Source organism: Sciurus carolinensis, unplaced genomic scaffold (genome assembly GCF_902686445.1).
Source record: "Sciurus carolinensis unplaced genomic scaffold, mSciCar1.2, whole genome shotgun sequence".
NCBI classification, from domain to species: domain Eukaryota; kingdom Metazoa; phylum Chordata; class Mammalia; order Rodentia; family Sciuridae; genus Sciurus; species Sciurus carolinensis.
Genome location: NW_025920182.1, coordinates 786,335 through 804,913, shown reverse-complemented (window position 1 = coordinate 804,913; position 18,579 = coordinate 786,335).

Sequence of the window (18,579 nt, the reverse complement as noted above, 5' to 3'; positions counted from 1 at the left end):
CTTAGCTATTGAATAAGTATTGCCTTCTAATTTTTTTTTCTTCTGCTGGGAACTTCTTTGTAAATTTTAGTTAGAAGAATAGAAAGAAAGTGTTTTCAACAGCACACACAAAAAGAAGTGACCTGCTGTGACCTTGAAAGAAGCAATGCAGATGTTCCCTAAAGAAATGGAGAAAGACAATTTCACTACCTTGGTTATGACCATGGTATTGAACAAAGTTTTGGCAATTTCACATCATTGTTTCTTTTTGAGAAAAATTACACTCATGAATTTTATAACCAAAATACTTTCATCTATGTGAGGCATTTAGAAATGGAAACAGAAATTCCAGTTCCTTGATATTTAATGGAGTTCCTGGAAATTTGCCCACTTCCACACAAACTTTTCCAAAAAATCTCTGGAATTATAGTAGTGTAACTGCAATGGGACTATGGAGATAAATAAATGAGACTTCTGAATACTACATCTTGGAAGTGAAATACCATGACTCTTGCTGATATATTTTTCTTTGAAACCAGATGCTGATGTGGCTTCACTTAAATTGGGAAGCTACAGATTTTGGACCATAGAATTCTCTGGTGCCAGTGATTCTTTGTAGTGTACCCACATCATACAATGAGAAGAAATATTGAAACAATTCTAAATTCCACAGGAAGCATTATAATGTCTATGGCACAGGAATTCTATCTCTGAAAATCATTCATGACAAACTTCCAGTGGGGCAGAGTGGAAAAAAGAAAAAGTTAGAAGTTGATTTCCCCTCTTTTACTGTTGAACTCACATCATGGTAGAATTGTATGTCATTTCTTGTCCCTCTCCTTTCTGTGTTGTGTTTTCTGTATGTTGGTGCTTTACATAAACATGACTCAAACATTAGCATTCCCAAGGAGTACATATGTAAATGATCTTACACACCTTATGACAACTTCAAAAGCACATACTAGAATAATCCCAGGGTAATAAATGGCAAAAGTATTCAGGCCTTGTAAGGAATAATGACTTCTTCAGTACCACCCACCCGACCAGAAGGAGGAAATGGGTCTGATTCAAACTGTCTCTCTAAACCAGGTGAGTTGGCTACACCTGGGACAGTCTGGGGAGTAGATTTAGGGTGTGTTGTTCTAACCATGTCCGCTTGTGTATAGGGAAGATGGGAGAAACCTGCATCTCAGAGGGCCATTAGAACCATCTTGTGTGAGAAAGGGCTTTGGGTATGAAGTCTCAAAGGAAGTGACCTCACTTCCTTGGCAGTAGAACACACAGAACTTGGAACCCTAGTAGCTAGGTACCCACATTCCAGATAAACTCCCATTCTCTCTTGTGTTGAGACAGCAAGTCCAGAGTCATGAGTTCTTGCTGTCTACTCATTTTGGATGCTTATTTCTAAGAAAAGTCCCTAGTAGGGGCCTTTTCAAAGATCAGAATCACTGTATCAATGTTGGGACCAACAACTCTGGTGATATTTCCCAAGAAGACCAAAGGTGAAACAGGAAAGGCCATTGGAAGTGAGTAGAGTCTATCCCTCCACTCAGATTCCAATTTAAATAGCACCAGATCTCAGAAGTTTCTGTGTGTGTTTATATTTGTGTCTCATATTTGGACTCATTGAATTTCATATTGATAAATCTGTGATACTACCCTTTATAAGAGTGCCACCTTACATCATTCCCTCCACACATCAGAGAGATATAACTACATATTTGAGTGAGTATAAACTATTTCTTCACAAGCCCTAGTAACTATTCTTCTTAGCAAGATTCTCTAAATACCGTAGAGAGTCTTTATACTTACCTCAGGGAGCCTGCAATACACACCTCAGAGAAAACTTTTGACTCACCAGAGACCTTTCCTATATACTGCAAATAGACCTTTGATTCACTTAAGTGAACACTTACACTCTCATCAATATGCCTTCCTACAAATCTCATAAAACCCTCCTACACCCTTCAGAGGACCCTCCCTACATGTCAGAGAGCCCACCCTACATAAAAATGAGAACCCACTTAACACCTCAGAAAATCTTTCCTTCACACCTCAAACTCACTTCCCTACATGTCTAAAAAATGACTCCCTACTAATACCAAGAATTTTTCTACACACCTAAAATTTCCATTCATATACCCTGTAGGGACACTGCCTCCACACTTTATTGAGCAACATTTATACAACTCAGAAAGTCTTTCCTATATATCGCAGAGTACACCCTATAAATTCAAATGAGGTGTTAATTCAAACCTCAGAATTCCCATGCTATAAACAACAACACACCACACTTTACAACTCAGATACAACTTACTACTCACCAAAATGCCCTCTCTACTCACCTCTGAGTGTTGGCCTGATACACCTCAGAGAAGACTTTGGACACACTCTTGAGTGACCTTCCTAAACGATGTAGGTATTTCCCCTATTATACTCAAAGAGTACTCCCATTACATCTCATTTTGTTCTACCTAGTCATATCAGATAGATTTCATTATTCATTTCTGAGTGCCCTAACTATAAAACAGAGAGCACTCCTATGCAGACAAAAGTCATTCTACACCCCTAATAGATTCCTCCTGCACACTTAAAAGAGGCCTCCCTAAACACATCAAATCATCTTCACTACAAATCTCAGAGAACCTTCCCATCACACTTCAGTGAACACTTCCTAAACACATATAAGTCACCTCTCCACACAACTAAGAGACCTACCTACTCATATCAAGTGCCCTTTATGCAGAATTCAGAGGGCCATCCATACACACTGTAGACACATTTCCTACACACATTATTTATCAGTCACTGTATCAATGTTGGGACCAGAGAACTGTTACTACACACCACACACCATGCCTCTTCACACCTCAGAATGTCATAATTTCACTATTCAGAGGGCGCTGTTACACACCTCATAGAGCCCTCCTTTCAAAATTCAGATTGTCCTCATTTATCTCAGAGATCTCTCCTTACTCACCATAGATATCCACAAATACACACCTCAGTTAACTCTTACTTTTTATCAATGAGAACCCACCTTATACACCTCATTCAACAGTTCTCCTTACAAATCACAGAGAGGCTCCTATACAAACCTCAGATTTCCCTTTCAACAAACCTTTAAAAACCTACATACACATATCTTGTAGCTCTCAAAACTAACCAAAAATCCATCCATATTTACCTCCAAGGGTCAAAACTACAAACCAAAACCAACACCCAAAATACACTTCTGAGTGTCCTATGAAAACTCTCACAGGTTCTCTTTACTATCCTCAAATATTTCATCACACCTGAGTTTATTATTGCTACTCATATCAGAGATCTCACTATTCACTGTAGACTGTAGAAGTCCCTCCCTACATAACTGAGATAGCATTTCTACTATTCAAACAGGCCTCCTACAACCCTCATAGATCCCTATGCCCACCTAATATAGACCTTCCTACACACCTCTGATAGTACTCCAAACACATATCAGAGTGCTAGCCCTCTGAATTTTAATTATCCCTCATTACATACCTCATTTAACCTACCTGGGATATCTCAGAGTCCAGCTTACTCATCTCCATGATTCCTAAATTCAGACCATATAGATCCCCCTTCCAAACTTCATGGGACCCTACCTTCTACATCAACTTGTGATCCTTACTTATCTAATAGAGCTCTCTCTACTCACATCAAAAAAAGTATAAATAAAACTAATTGAGCCCTTTCTACTTATCTCAGTGCACCATATCTATACACCTGAGTGAGCTCTCCCAACTTAACTGAAATGACCTTCACACACACTTCTTGTGGTTCTCTAACAAACATCATAGAACCATTCTGAACATCTCATAATGTCCACAAAACATATCTCAGAGGCCACATGCTACCAAATTCAGAGACTTCTCTACACACCTCAGTTTACCTTTCAAACACAGCAAAGTGTACCCTCCATACTCAAATCTAGAGCAGTTCCTATACAAATCAGAAAAGTCCCTACATAAATCAGTGAATAAAACCATACTTCTTTTCAAGAAGAAACAATGTTTGCTTTCAAGTCCTCTATAAATACCTCAAAGAGCCTATATACTCACCCAACAGAGGCCTCAATATACACACCTCAGAGAACGATTTTGACTCTCCACCATGGCCTTCCCTATACACCTTAAATACTGAATCTTACTCTGAACCTAACCCTAACTCTACGCATAAACCTATATCCTCCCTACATGCCACAGAGTCCTTCCTGACCCTGAAATTGACCATGTATTGACCCTGACCCTAAACCCTTAGGCCTAACCTAACCCTAACCTCATAGTGCTCTACCTTCTACACCAGTTTTTTCTCTCTATTCATCTTGCCAAACTCTTACTACTCAACTCAAATGACCCTCCAAACACAGTTCAATGAGTTCTTTCTACAATTTCCAGTGCAAACACCCTGTGCAACTCTGTGAGCCATACCAACTAATTTCAGGGGACCCTCTCACAAACAAAAAGGAGCCCTAGGACAAGCATCATATAACCCTCTTACACAATTCATACACATCTCCTTACCCAGCTCAGCAGCTGCACACTACCAATCTTAGAGACCCCTCTCTACACCTATCATAGTATGCTCCATAAACATCAATGGAAACCATGCTTATATCAAGAGTAGTATCTACTTGTGTAGACAACCTCAGGTAGGCCTACATATATACCTTACTGAGTAAAAATTATACTCCTTTACAAGACCTTTGTACTAACTATACTTCTATGCATTGCTCTTTAAACACCTAAGAGAGAATTTCCACTCATCTCAGAAAGCCCTCACTAGACATCTCAGTGAGCTCTTTTCACTCACCTCAAAGGTCTTTCCTATACACTGAAAAAGCCCTACTTATTCAGTTATGTGAGCCCTCCCTCTCATAGCAAGAAGTCCACTGACAAACCTTATAAATCCCCCCTACACCTTTCAGAAGGTTCTCCCTACATACATCAGAGAGACCTCTCTACACAAAGATAAACTGTTTTAACACCCCAGAGAACATTTCCTATGCACCAGAAACACATTCCCCTACACATATAAGTAATCCCACCCTACTCACATCAAGAGCCCTTACTACTCACTTCAAAGTGCCATCCATACACAGCAGAGGGATGCTTTCTCCACACTGTATTGAGCAACATCCAAACAACTCACAAGCCCTCCATATACATCCCAGCAAACACTCCCTATGAACACCAGACAGATGTTAATTCAAACCTCAGAATGCCCATGCTGCACATCTCAACCAGTGCTACATACACAACACAGATATATCTCACTTCCATCCAAAGATGCTCCCTACTCATCTCTGGGTGCTGCATATACAAACCTAAGAGAACCCACATCATTCTCCATTGAAAGTCCTCACATACACTTCAGAGATTTCTTACACTATCCTCAAAAAACCCTTCCATCAAAACACAGTGTATTCTCCCTACACATATCAGAGATATTTCACTATTCACTCCCTCCACAACTGTGTTATCCTCTCTAATCAATTATTAGGCCCACTTACACCCCCATAGATTATTTGGCATATCTAATAGAAAACTCCCTACAGACCTGTGAGAGCCCTCATGCACACATCAGAATGCCATCCTTATGATTTAAATGAGCCCTCACTATACACCTCAGAGAACCTACACTACAAATCTCAGAGTCTTCCCTATACATGTCATCAAGTCTGACCTGCACATGACATAGGTCCCCCTTCACTCTTCATAAGGTCCTCCCTTCTACATCAGTTTTTCCTCCCTACTTCTCTTACAAAGCTCTCACTACTCAACTAAAAAGACCCTACAGAAACAACTCACTGAGTCCTCTCTATTCATCTCAGTACACATTCTTTATACAGCTGAGTGACCCCTCCCATTTCATCTCAGAAGGACCACCCACAAATATCATAGAGACCTCTGACACATGTCAAAAATCTCTTCTATGGATCTTGTAGAAGTTCCTCTAAAAAAATCAGACTGCAAGCTACCAACCTCAGAGTTCTCTCTACACACCTCAAAGTAATCTTCATTCACATCAAAGAAAGCCCTTCCTACTTACCTCAACAGTCTCTACACACCTCAGAGAGACTTCCCTACACACTTCAGCAAGTACAAATTAGATTACTTTAAAAGCCCTCTTTACTAACTACTCTTCAATTCAAGTGCTCTCTAAATCCCTCAGAAAGTCCATCTACACACTTCAGAAAGCCCTCAATACGTGCCTAAGGAAGCCCTTTCAATTCACAACAAAGTCCATCCCTATGCATTCAAAATACTGGCCCCAAACCAGAACCCAACCCTAACTCTAACACTAACATTAAGTCCACCATACATACCACAGAGAGCCCTTGCTGACATTGACAGTGACCATGATCCTGACCTTGACACATTACTGATTCTAATGCTAACCTTAACCTTAACCTCATAGAACCTTCCATTCTACATCAGTGTTTTCTCCCTGCTCATGTCACAGAGCTCTCATGCCTTACCTTAAAAGGTCCACCAAACACTACTCATTAAGCCCTTTCTACTATGCACAGAACAACCTCCCTATGCACCTCTGTAAGCCCTCCAAGCTCACCTCAGGAAACCCTCCCACACACCACTAGGAGATCTCAAACACATTTCATAGAGCTCTCTTACATGTGTAAGAGAGCCTCCCTCCACAGTCACATACTACCAACCTAAAGCACCTCCCAAATAATCTCAGAGTACCCTCCTTAGACATCAAAGAAAGCTGGTTCTACTTACCTCAAATGCATTTCTTACGTACTTCAGAGGGAAGTTTCTACAAATTAGATTCCTTTGCAAGTCAGTTCTACTAATTAAACTTCTTTGCAAGTGCACTATAAACACCTCAGAGAGTCTATCTGCTGATGACAGAATGTCCTCAATATACATCTCATAGAGCCCTTTTGACTCACCAAAGATTCCTTCCCTATAAATTGCAAATACTGAACCTGACCCTGAGTGTTAGTGTCCCATTCTGACTAATCCCCGGAGAGTCAAAGCGAACACACAGTAATGCAAATCACACAACGAGGTTTTATTAAAGCAAGCTCGAGTTTGGACCGCGACCAGCCCCTCACACCGATACAATAGCTGTGGGGGGGGGTGTCACCCCAAGTGGTGAGAAAGCGCTCTATTTAAGAGCTTTTTCAGGATTCATACACAAGGACCTGTACATTATTGGTTAAAATTCAGATAGCTAAATATTTGTCCTCTTTTGGTTTGGTCCCTCCACTTTATTTGAATCTTATTGGGTCCCACCAAAACTGAACGGTCCTGGAAGGAACAGGGAGGAGGGAAGGAGTGAATTATGAGGGAGAGGAGTCAGGGCTAGGGGAACCGGACAGCTGCACATTCCTCAGATAGATATCTTTGAACAGCCTTGATAAACCTGAGGCCCAGCACATCCCGTTTGACCTGTATTGGCCCTTGAAGGCACCGCGGTGGCTGCTGGATCCTTGGTGCTTACTTCCCCTTTTCCTGGGGGCCCAGTTCATGAAATAGCTTGTTAATACAAGAGGGCTGCATGGATGGCACCCCGTTCTCAACATTCCCCCCTTTAGTTGTTCATAATGAGAATCATATTCATTGGGGCATCCTGCATATCCATCCTCTGGGGTTGGTACTCTCTCGTATTGTTGCCTTAGCACCATAGTTGGACCCTGCTTACACAGTCCTTAACAAAAGCTTCAACTTATTCAAAATGTAGGAACCAAAGGTTAGGAGCATGAGTAAAATAATAAGTGGCCCCAGCAAGGTAGAAATTAAAGTGGTCAACCAAGGAGAGGAGTTAAACCATGACTCAAACCAGCCCTGTTGTGCTTCCATTCATTCTTTCATTTTGCTAGCCCTTCCCTCACCTAAGCCATAGATTGTTTAACTACTCCTGAATGGTCCACATAAAAGCAACACTCTTCGCCTAGGGCCATGCATAATCCTCCTTGCTGCAGGAGATTCAAATCTAATCCCCTCCTGTTTTGCATCACTACTTCTGCTAGAGAAGTGAAGGACTCTTGAAGGTATGAGATGGAGGTTTCCAGTCTCTCAATATCCAAATCAATAGCCGCTCTTAAACTAGAGTAATAAGGCTCTGAGTTATTAAGGAAGCTGTTCCTGTCCCGGCTCCGATGAGTCCCATACCTAGAACCATGCTTGGGGTTTGGGCCATAAGAGGTTCCCTCTTGGCTCTCAGGAGGTTCCCTCTTAGTTGCTGATAGAAGTCCTCATCTGAGTGGTACAACAGTCTGGGAACTAGCCTAATGAGAATGCAAAAACCCTAGGAGTTACTGATTACCTCTCTGTGGGCACATGGCGTGAGTCCTGTAGAACAGGCCCACCAAGCATCCTGCTGGGGAATTAGGTATTGACTCGAGTTGCCCAGCGGTATCATTAAGTTGTATAAGGGCTGGTGAGATTTGGGGATATGGACTATACAGAGCCCTTGTCCAGTAATGTGTTTTAAGGTTAAGGTACCCTTTGATTGCCATCAGAATTCAGCAGAGCTGTGGGAAGGGGTGTAGTTTGCTAGTTAATGATCATCCAGGTTTGGTTCCAAGGGAGGTGGGGGGTTCCCTCGAACCAGCACAATGCTTACAGTTAGAAAACAAAGGGCTACTCCCTGGATCGGTTTCCAAGTTATTTTAAACGAGGTGTGTGGATTGTCTTTTATGCAAGTGGGAAGCCAGACGATCACTCGGAACAGTCGGGTGTTCCACATCCTTCCTCCAGAAGTTCAACTTCAAGAGGTTGTCTGGGTGCCACCATGCTGTCCATTCCTCTACCTCTTTCTGTTCCTCAATGCTGGCCCAGCATAGGTGTGAGTGATGAACCCAGGATCTGATGCCGTCAACCTTAACAGCAGTAGGGGTAACCAAGATAACCATGTAAGGCCCTTTCCAACGTCCCTCCAAGGTGCGGGCTCAGTGTCTCTTTACCCATACCCAGTCTCCTGGGACAATGCCATGTTCCAGACTTAGGGGGTCATGGGCCTCATAGAGTGAGCATACCAGGGGCCAGATTTCATGCTGAACCTCATATAAAGCCTTCACACTGGCTAAATAATTTGGAGCCATATCAGTACCTTGGTCAGATAATGTATGGACAACTATGGGGGTGGAGCTCCGTACAGAATTTTGAAGGGCGTAAATCCACGCACATAGGGTGAGTTCCAAGCCTGGAAGATGGCATAAGGCAGGAGGGTCACCCAGTCCCCTCCAGTCTCGATGGCCAATTTGGACAAAGTCTCCTTCAAGGTCCGATTCATCCTTTCTACCTGCCTTGAGCTCTGGGGATTGTAATCACAATGCAACTTCCAATTGGTCCCCACAGCCTGAGCTAGCCCCTGTAGGACTTCGCTGATGAAAGCCGGTCCGTTATCCTACCCTAACATCTCAGGAAACCCATACCTGGGTATTCTCTCTTTGAGTAAGGCCTAGGCTACCATTTGAGCTGTTTTCTTCTTAGTGGGGAAAGCCTCAACCCACCCAGAGAAGGTGTCCACCATTACCAACAAGTATTTGTAGCCATACCTCCCGGGCTTGACTTTAGTGAAATCCACTTCTCAGCTCCATCCCGGTGCCCTCCCCGTACCCTGGTACCTGTATGTAAGGGTCCCTTCCTACTAGGTTTCATAGCCTGGCACCCGGCACACTGGTTCACGATTCACCGAATCTGGGCTGTCTGATGTGGGAAACCGAGGTGGGTCATTTCCAGGAGGGTCAGGAACTTCCTTTTTCCCAGATGGCTGGCTTGATGCAGGTTGGTGAGGAGAAACTGTCCCAATTCTGATGGCAGGATAAGTTGCCCTTTGAGGTCGCCATACCAGCCTTGTGGACCTGGTCCTGCACTCCGGTGGTGGTGAATCCACTTCAGGTCTTCTGGGGTATAATCGGGTTTTGGCAGTCATCGCAGGAGCTCAGGCAATGGCAGGACTAGGGCCAGAGTCGCAGTAGCTCTGGCCGCCTGTCTAGCTGCTTCGTCGGCTTGCCGATTCCCTTCAGCTTCTGGGGTCTGGGCAGACTGGTGACCAGGGACGTGAATGACTGCTACTGCCTGGGACTTTTGCATTGCTGCCAACAGCCTCTGGATCTCATTCAAGTTGCATAGCCTTCTCCCTTCGGCAGTAATAAAACCTCGCTCCCGGTAAATGGCCCCATGAACATGCACAGTGCCAAAGGCATAGCGGCTATCAGTATAGACAGTCACCCGCTTCCCTTCAGTCCTTTCAAGGGCTTTGGCTAGCGTGACCAGTTCAGTCTTTTGAGCCGAGATTCCCGGTGGTAGGGAGGCACTCCAAATAACAGTTCCTTGTTGATCCACTACTGCCACTCCTGCCTGGCGCACCCCGTTCTGCACAAAGCTACTTCCATCCGTGTACCAGATCAACTCACTGTTGGGGAGAGCAGAGTCCCGCAGGTCAGGGTGCATCTGGGTCACCTCAGCCACAATCTCTTGGCAGTCATGTAGAGGGGCTTCCAGATCTGGGGTCAGCAGCAGGGTGGCTGGGTTCAAGGAGGCTGGCTCAGAGAAGGTGATCCAAGGGGAGTCTAGCTGGAGCCCCTGGTAGTAAGTCAGTCTGGCATTTGTCATCCACCTACCCTGGGGGTACCTCAAGATCCCGTCAATGGCGTGAGGGGTCGCTATCTTCAAGTGCTGACCAAAGGTGAGCTTGTCAGCATCCTTTACCATCAAGGTGACTGATACTATGATTCACAAACATGGGGCCAACCTGCCACAATGGAGTCCAGCCTTTTGGACAAGTAGACCACGGGGTGCTTCCACGGCCCTAAGTGCTGTACCAGCACTCCCTTCACTATTCCCCTCCTCTCATCTACAAAGAGGTGGAAGGGCTTCAAAGGGTCTGGCAACACCAATGCTGGGGCCTCTAGGAGGGCAGTCTTAAGCCCCTGAAATGCTTGCTGTTGTTCTGGCCCCCAGACCCAGGGGGTCCTGTCCTTAGTGGCCTCATACAAGGGTTTAGCCAACTCCGCATACCCTAAGATCCACAAGCAGCAGTAGCTGGTGGTTCCCAGAAATTCTTGGACTTCTCTAGCTGAGGTGGGGACCGGGAGCCTTAGGATGGTTTTCTTCATGGCCTCTGTCAACCACCTGGTTCCTTCCTTTAGCTTGTACCCTAGGTAAGTAATAGTCTGCCCGCATATCTGCACTTTCCTTGCACTGGCCCGATAGCCGAGCCTCCCAAGTTCTCAGAGGAGGTCCTCTGTTGCCCTTCGGCACTCAATCTCAGAGGGGGCCACCAGGAGAAGATCATCAACATATTGCAGTAAGGTGACGGAGCTGTGGTTCCACTGGAATGTGCCCAAGTCCTCACTCAAAGCTTTGTTGAAAAGGGTGGAGAGTTCTTGAAGCCCTGCAGAAGTCTGGTCCAAGAAAGCTGCCCAGGGGTTCCTGCATCTTCATCTTGCCACTCAAAAGCAAAGATGAGTTGGCTGCTGGGTGCCAGGGCTATGCTAAAAAAAAGCATCCTTTAAATCTAGGGTGGTATACCAAACATGTGTCGGAGGCAGGTGAATCAGCAGGGTATAGGGATTGGGGACACTTGGGTGGATGTCCACAACATTTTCATTCACCTTTCTCAGATCCTGAACTGGCCTATAATCTCTTCCTCTTGGCTTTCTAACAGGAAGGAGCGAGGTGTTCCAAACTGAGTGGCAGGGCCACAAAATTCCCGCCCCCCAGAGTCAGTGGATGTGTGGCACAATCCCTCTATGCGCCTTGGCAGACATCGGGTACTGCTGGACCCGGACTGGCTGTGCAGTGGTCTTAAGTTGTACTATCACTGGGGGTCAGTGTGCTGCCAGCCCTACTCCCGCCACCTCTACCCATGCCTGTGGGAAGGTCTCTACCCAATAGCTCATCTTGGGGAGCCACTCAGCCTGAAGGGGGAGTTCCCTTGGGAAGAACAGATGAAATTCATCTGCAACAGACATGGTCAGAATGTGGGCAACCTGATTTATAAAAGACATGATTACAGCGGATTGATTCTCCTCTGCCATAGGATCTAAGGGAGTATACTGTTTAAAGGCATCATACAATCATTCAAGGAAAATGGCCAGGCTTTCATTTTCCTCCTCCATTACAGCTTTACCTTAGCCATATTGGTAGGGTGGCAAGTTGCTGCTTGGAGACCGGCCATAAGAGTCTGGCGGTAGACTGAGAGATGCTCCCTATCCGCAGGCGTCCCAAAATCCCACTTAGGTCTGTTCAAGGGAAAGTGATCATCAATCAGGTTCGGTAGGATAGTCAGTCTCCCATCATCTCCCATGACATTCTTCCTTGCTTCTGTGAGGATTCTCTCATGCTCTTCTGTTGTGAATAGAGTTCTGAGGAGCTGCTGACAGTCATCCCAGGTGGGACTGAGGGTATGCAAAATGGACTCAAACAATTCAGTTAAACCCCTGGGGTCCTCAGAAAAAGCGGAGTTCTGGGCCTTCCAGTTATACAAATCACTGGAGGAGAAGGGCCAGTACTGATAGGTGAGTTGCCCTCCTTCCCCTCCCCTGCCTAAGTTCTGGACAAGTAAAATCGGGGCTCCCATCGAAGATGAGGAGGGTTCCTTGTCATTGTTCTCCTCCCGGTGTCTCTGAGGACGTAGTCCCCTTGAAGGACCTACAACCCTAAGTCGGGGTGTTGGCAGGGAGTGGAAGAATCAGCCCCCTGTGGTAGGACCTGGGGCTGCTGTTGGGTGTAAGGTGGAGGATTTTCCTCCAAATCCAGATCTAAAAGGGATGGGTAGGGACCAGACCCTTCTTGGAGGACTGGTTTCCCAGGTTTCTCAGGGGAAGAGGCAGGAGTCTCAGGAGAGGCTTGGGGTGGCAATGGCACCTGGATAGTCATTGTCAAAGCCTTGACTGGGGCTTTTGGTGGCCCATAGAGAAAAGAACTGAGCCATGATGGGGGGTCTTCCACCAGAGTCTGCCATACTAATATGTAGGAATACCGGTCCAGGTGCCCCTTCAAGCCGGGCCTATTGATAACATCCCGGACTCTTTTGATGACTTCCAATGAGAAAGTGCCCTCAGGTGGCCAGCCAACATTGAAGGTTGACCATTCCATGGAGCAGAGTGTCGCAAATGTACCTTTCTTCAGGTGGTCCACACCAAAGTTCCATCCTTTGGCGTGGACCTCAGAGAAATGACTCAGGAGGAAAGTCTCAGTAGTTACCTGAGCCTGTCCCATAGTAAGGAGATACAGACCAAGCAGACTGAAGAGAATGAGGGAGGCAATAAATGCAGTAAAACTAATTCTCACCAGACTCTCCAACATCCACCGGCCGGTCAGCCATACCACTCTCACAGGCGCAATGCCCTTCTCATTCACACTACCAGAATCAGACCAAGGATCCTTACCAAACAGCCACCCAAATGGCATCCACTGGGGACGTCGATGTGACTCCTGATCGTCGGGGACGTCTCCCATGACTTTCTACAGTGGAGCCTCCAGAGTAACTTGCAACCCTTTCCTTTCACCAAACGAGAATTCTCACCCAAACTCTAACCAGGACTTACGTCCTACCAGGACTTACGTCCTACCAGGAGGTGGCCAACCCTCCTTCTGTGGCAAATTTCCTTAGAAACCTCAGGTACCATAGGTCATTTGTCTCTCCTGGGCCGGAGTCAGATGAACCAATCCCGGACAAGTCACCAAATGTTAGGGTCCCGTTCCGACTAATCCCCGGAGATTCAAAGTGAACACACAGTAATGCAAATCACACAATGAGGTTTTATTAAAGCAAGCTCGACCTTGGACCTCGACCAGCCCCTCAGACCCATACAATGACTGTGGGGGGGGGGAAGCAGCCCCAAGTGGTGAGAAAGTGCTCTATTTAAGAGCTTTTTCAGCATTCATACACAAGGACCTGTACATTATTGGTTAAAATTCAGATAGCTAAATATTTTCCCTCTTTTGGTTTGGTCCCTCCACTTTATTTGAATCTTATTGGGTCCCTCCAATACTGAATGGTCCTGGAGGGAACAGGGAGGAGGGAAGGAGTGAATTATGAGGGAGAGGGGTCAGGGCTAGGTTCCCCTGTTCTTGATAGATGGGGTCTCTGGACAACTGCACATTCCTCAGATAGATATCTCTGAACAGCCTTGATAAACCTTGGGCCCAGCACATCCCATTTGACCTGTATTGGCCCTCGAAGGTGCCACAGCGGATGCTGGAACCTCGGTGCTTACAAGTCCTTTTCCTGGGGGCCCAGTTCATGAAATAGCTGTTTATACAAGAGGGCTGCACGGATGGCACCCCGTTCTCAACATGAGCTTGACAGTAACCCTGATTTAAGCCTAAATTTCAGTTCTTCTTACATACCAGGAAGCACTCCCTGACACTGACACTGACCAGGAACATGAACCTGACCATAAATCATGATCCTAAGCCTAACATAATAGTGCCTTTTCTCATTTATCAGTTTGTACTCCCTACTCATTTCACAAATCTCTGAAAATCACCTCAAATGACCCTTGAAATGATACCGCCATTTACCGGTGACGAGTTCTGCTCCTTCTAATTTTGATGATTGAACACTAGAGAAGCACACCAATGCAAGCATATTAAACAGGTTTTATTTAAAGGTAATAATACAGACTTCTCCCAGCAGGAAGAAGGGGGCCATGGCTGATGTTCTAAAATTCCAAGAAGTGAGCACACCCTACATCTTTTATAGGTTAAATTCTCTTTTGTTCTCCAGTTCTCTCCCCCCTTATCTCTCCTTCCTGCCTACAGTGACTAGGCCCAGTTTTGCATAAAGTGAGAAGCGATGGGCAGGGGGAGAGCCAAGTTGATTCAGCCAGGCAAGGGCCCAGGGGGCATTATTAGCAGCTCCATGCTTGCAGTCCTTGATAAAGGCAGGTAAATTTGGTTATGAATGGGTTCTGGAGCTCCTTGACATTCCATTATTCCAGGGGCAGTCTCCAACTTCCAGAGGCAGATGGCTTCATGGCTTTATTTCCTAAATTTGACCCAATTCCCTATTTCTACACTAACTACCTGTCCTTAATTCTGGCTTCAGAAACACAATTCAGTTAGCCCTTTATACACTTTACAGAGCACCTTCCTGATTCACGTTTGTGAACCCTCTCAACTCATCTCAGGGGGGCACTCCCACATATGGAAAGGAACCCCCTGACACACATAATAGTACCCTGCTTACACAGCTCAGAGGACACACCCTACAAATTTTACAGGGCCCTCTGTACACACATCTTAGTTTCTTGCTGACACATCAAAAAATACCCTCAATACACATCTGAAGAACTGTCCCTACACATCTCAGAGAGACATCCTTACAGACCTCAGTGAGTACTCACTATGGCTTTTTGGAAGCCTTCCCTAATCACCTCAGAGAGTCTGTGTTCTCCCCTCAAGCAACCCTCATAATACACCACAGAGTGCCATTACAATGATTCAGAGAGCATTTTAAACATACAACAGAGGCCTTCCCATTACAATGCAAATACTGATTTGTATTCTAACACCAACACTGAACTGAACCTTAATCCTCTAACTCTAACACTATCCCCCTTATTCTAATACTAACTCTAAATATAACCCTAATCCAAGCCCTATACTCAAAAACTGACCTTAAACCTAAGAGTAACCCTCCCTTCTCAGCTCAGAATCATTTCCATACAAAAATCACAGAAGCCTCCCTACACATGTGAGTGCCCTCCTGACACATTGAAAATGTCCTCACTATATATCTCAAGAGAAGTTCCTATATACCTGAAATAGACACATCCATATACAAATAAGTGAGTACATACAATACTCTTTTTCAAGCCCTTCTAAACACCTGAGTGAACTTTTCTATTAACCTCATAAAACCCTCACTACACTCTTCACAAATCCCTTTTGACTGGCCTTCCATATACACTAAAAATACCGTTACTTACTTAATTGAGCACTCACACTTATGTTAAGTAGCCCTCCTATGAAACTCATAAAGCCCTCCTACACCCCTCAGAAACCCCTCCTACAATACCTCATAGAGCCCTCCTTACACAATAAGAAGAATCCACATTCACACCTCGGAGAAATTTACTATATGACTCAAAAGTACCTCCCTATACACCTAAGAATTTCCTCCCTGGTCACATTAAGAACCCTTCCTACACATCTCTAAATCCAATCAATACACACCTTAGAGACACGCCCTCCACACTTTGTTGAGCAAACCCTAAACAACTCAGAAAGCCCTCCTTATACACCACAGAGAGTAATTCCTAAATATGCCAGAGAAATGTTAATTCAAACCTCATAATGCTCATGCTACACACCTCAGCAAACCCTACCCACACATCTCAGATAGATCTCAATATTCACCAAAAACTCTCCCTACTCACCTCCAAGGGCCTTACATACACACCTGAGAGATTTTGGCTATTATCCTAAAAGAAAACTTCCACCACAGGGAGTTCTCCTTGCTTATATAAGATGGATCTGTGTATTTACTTCACAGGGCCCTCAATACACAACTGAGATAGCACTTCTGCATGGGCAAAAGCCATTTTTCACACCTCATAGATAGCTTCTGCACACCTAATGGAGACTTCTTTACCCACCTCAGAAAGCCCACACAACAAATCTGAGAGAGCCCTTCCTTTCCTACAGACACCACAGTCACCTTTATACATATCTCAGAAAGCCCTCCACACTCATATCAATCACACTTGCTACACAACAGAGGACCATCCATTCTCACAATAGAAGCATAGACTACACACATCATTTATCAGTCCCTACAGAACTCAGAGACCAGTTGCTAAATACTACACACCACTTCTCTGCACTACTTTTACAATTCAGAGGACTCTGTTTCACATTCATAGAGCCCTCCTTTCAAACCTGAGTTTGTCCTCCTTATTCATGTCAGAATTCTCCAGTTAATCACCTTGGAAATACATATCTACACCCCTTAAAGAGTATATAGCTCTCACCGAAGAGGACACTCCCTAAACATCTCATTCAACTATCCTCTCTACAAATCTCAGAGAGGTTTCCATACAAACCTCAGAATACCATTTCATCAAACCTCAAATCTCAAAAAAAAAAAATGCTACCTGTGCATCTCAGGTAGCCTGCACTACTCACCAAAAAGCTCTCACTATTCACTGCCAAAGACCAAAACTACAAAACTTGAGAGTCCTCTTGATATTCCATTGAGTGCCCTCCCAAAACACCTCAGAGATTCCCTATACTGTCTTCAAACAATCTTCCCATCAAACTTTAGTATGTTCTCCATACTCGAATCAAATATATCACACTATTCACTTCACAGGTCCTTCCCTACACCACTGAGACAGCAATTCTCCTCAGATGCAAAGCCCTCTTACACCCCTTATAGATTCTTCTGCAAACCTAATAGGGACCATCCAACACACCCCTGAGAGACTTCCCTTCACATATCAGTGTGCAATCCCTATGCATTTCAATGACTGCTCACCAAACTTTTCAGGGTACCTACACAACAAAGCTCAGAGAGCCCTCCCTACTCATCTCAGCAAGTCCTACCTACACACCAAAGAGTTATTCCACTACACACCTCATAATGCCTCCCTTTCTTTATGACTTTGTCCTCCATACTCATCTTATAGAGTTCTCTCTGCTCAACTCAAATTGTTCTCTGAGCACAAGTCACTACAGTACTTTCTATTTATTTCAGTAAACACTCTGTATATACCTGGTGTGAGCCCTCTCATCACCTCACAGTTGTTCCACTCACATATGTCTAATAGTCCTCTGACATGTCATAGAGTTCTCCTACACACTTCATAGTGTACTCTACACAGTTCAAAGACCATGCACTACTAACCTCAAAGAGCCCTCCCTACACACCATAGGGTATCCTTTATGAACATAAATAAAAGCACTCTCTAATCACCTCAAAGCAATCTCTACACACCTCAGAGAGACATCCATATATACCTTACTGAATACAAACTATACTTGTTTCAAAGCCCCTTCTGATAACTATAATTCTTTGCAAGTCCTCTCTAAATATCTCAAATAGTCTGTCTATGCACATCAGAAATCCTTCAATGCACAACTTAGAGAACATTTTTGAGTCACTACATAGGCCTTCTATGTACACCACAATGACTCTGATCCTGAAAATAACCTTAGACCTAACCCTAACTTTAACCCCAAGGTCTCCCTACATAAAATAGAGGGCCCTCCCTGATCATTATGCTGACCATGATCATGATCTTGACCCTAAACCCTAAACCTAACCACAACCCACACCCTAACCTCAAAGTTTTCTCCCTTCTACATCAACTTGCCCTCTCTACTCATCGCTCAGAGATCTCAATTCTTCCCTCAAAAGGCCCTACAAACACAACTCACTGAATGCTTCCTACACATCACAAAAAACCTTTCCTCTGCACTGCCGTGTGCCCTCCCAACTCACATCAGTGGCCCATCCACACATGTTAAATTGTCCTATGACACACATCACAGAACCCTCCTACACAACTCATACAGCCCTCTTTACACAGCTCAGAGGCACATGCTACCAACCTCAGAGGGCAGTCCCTACCTACCAGAGTGTACC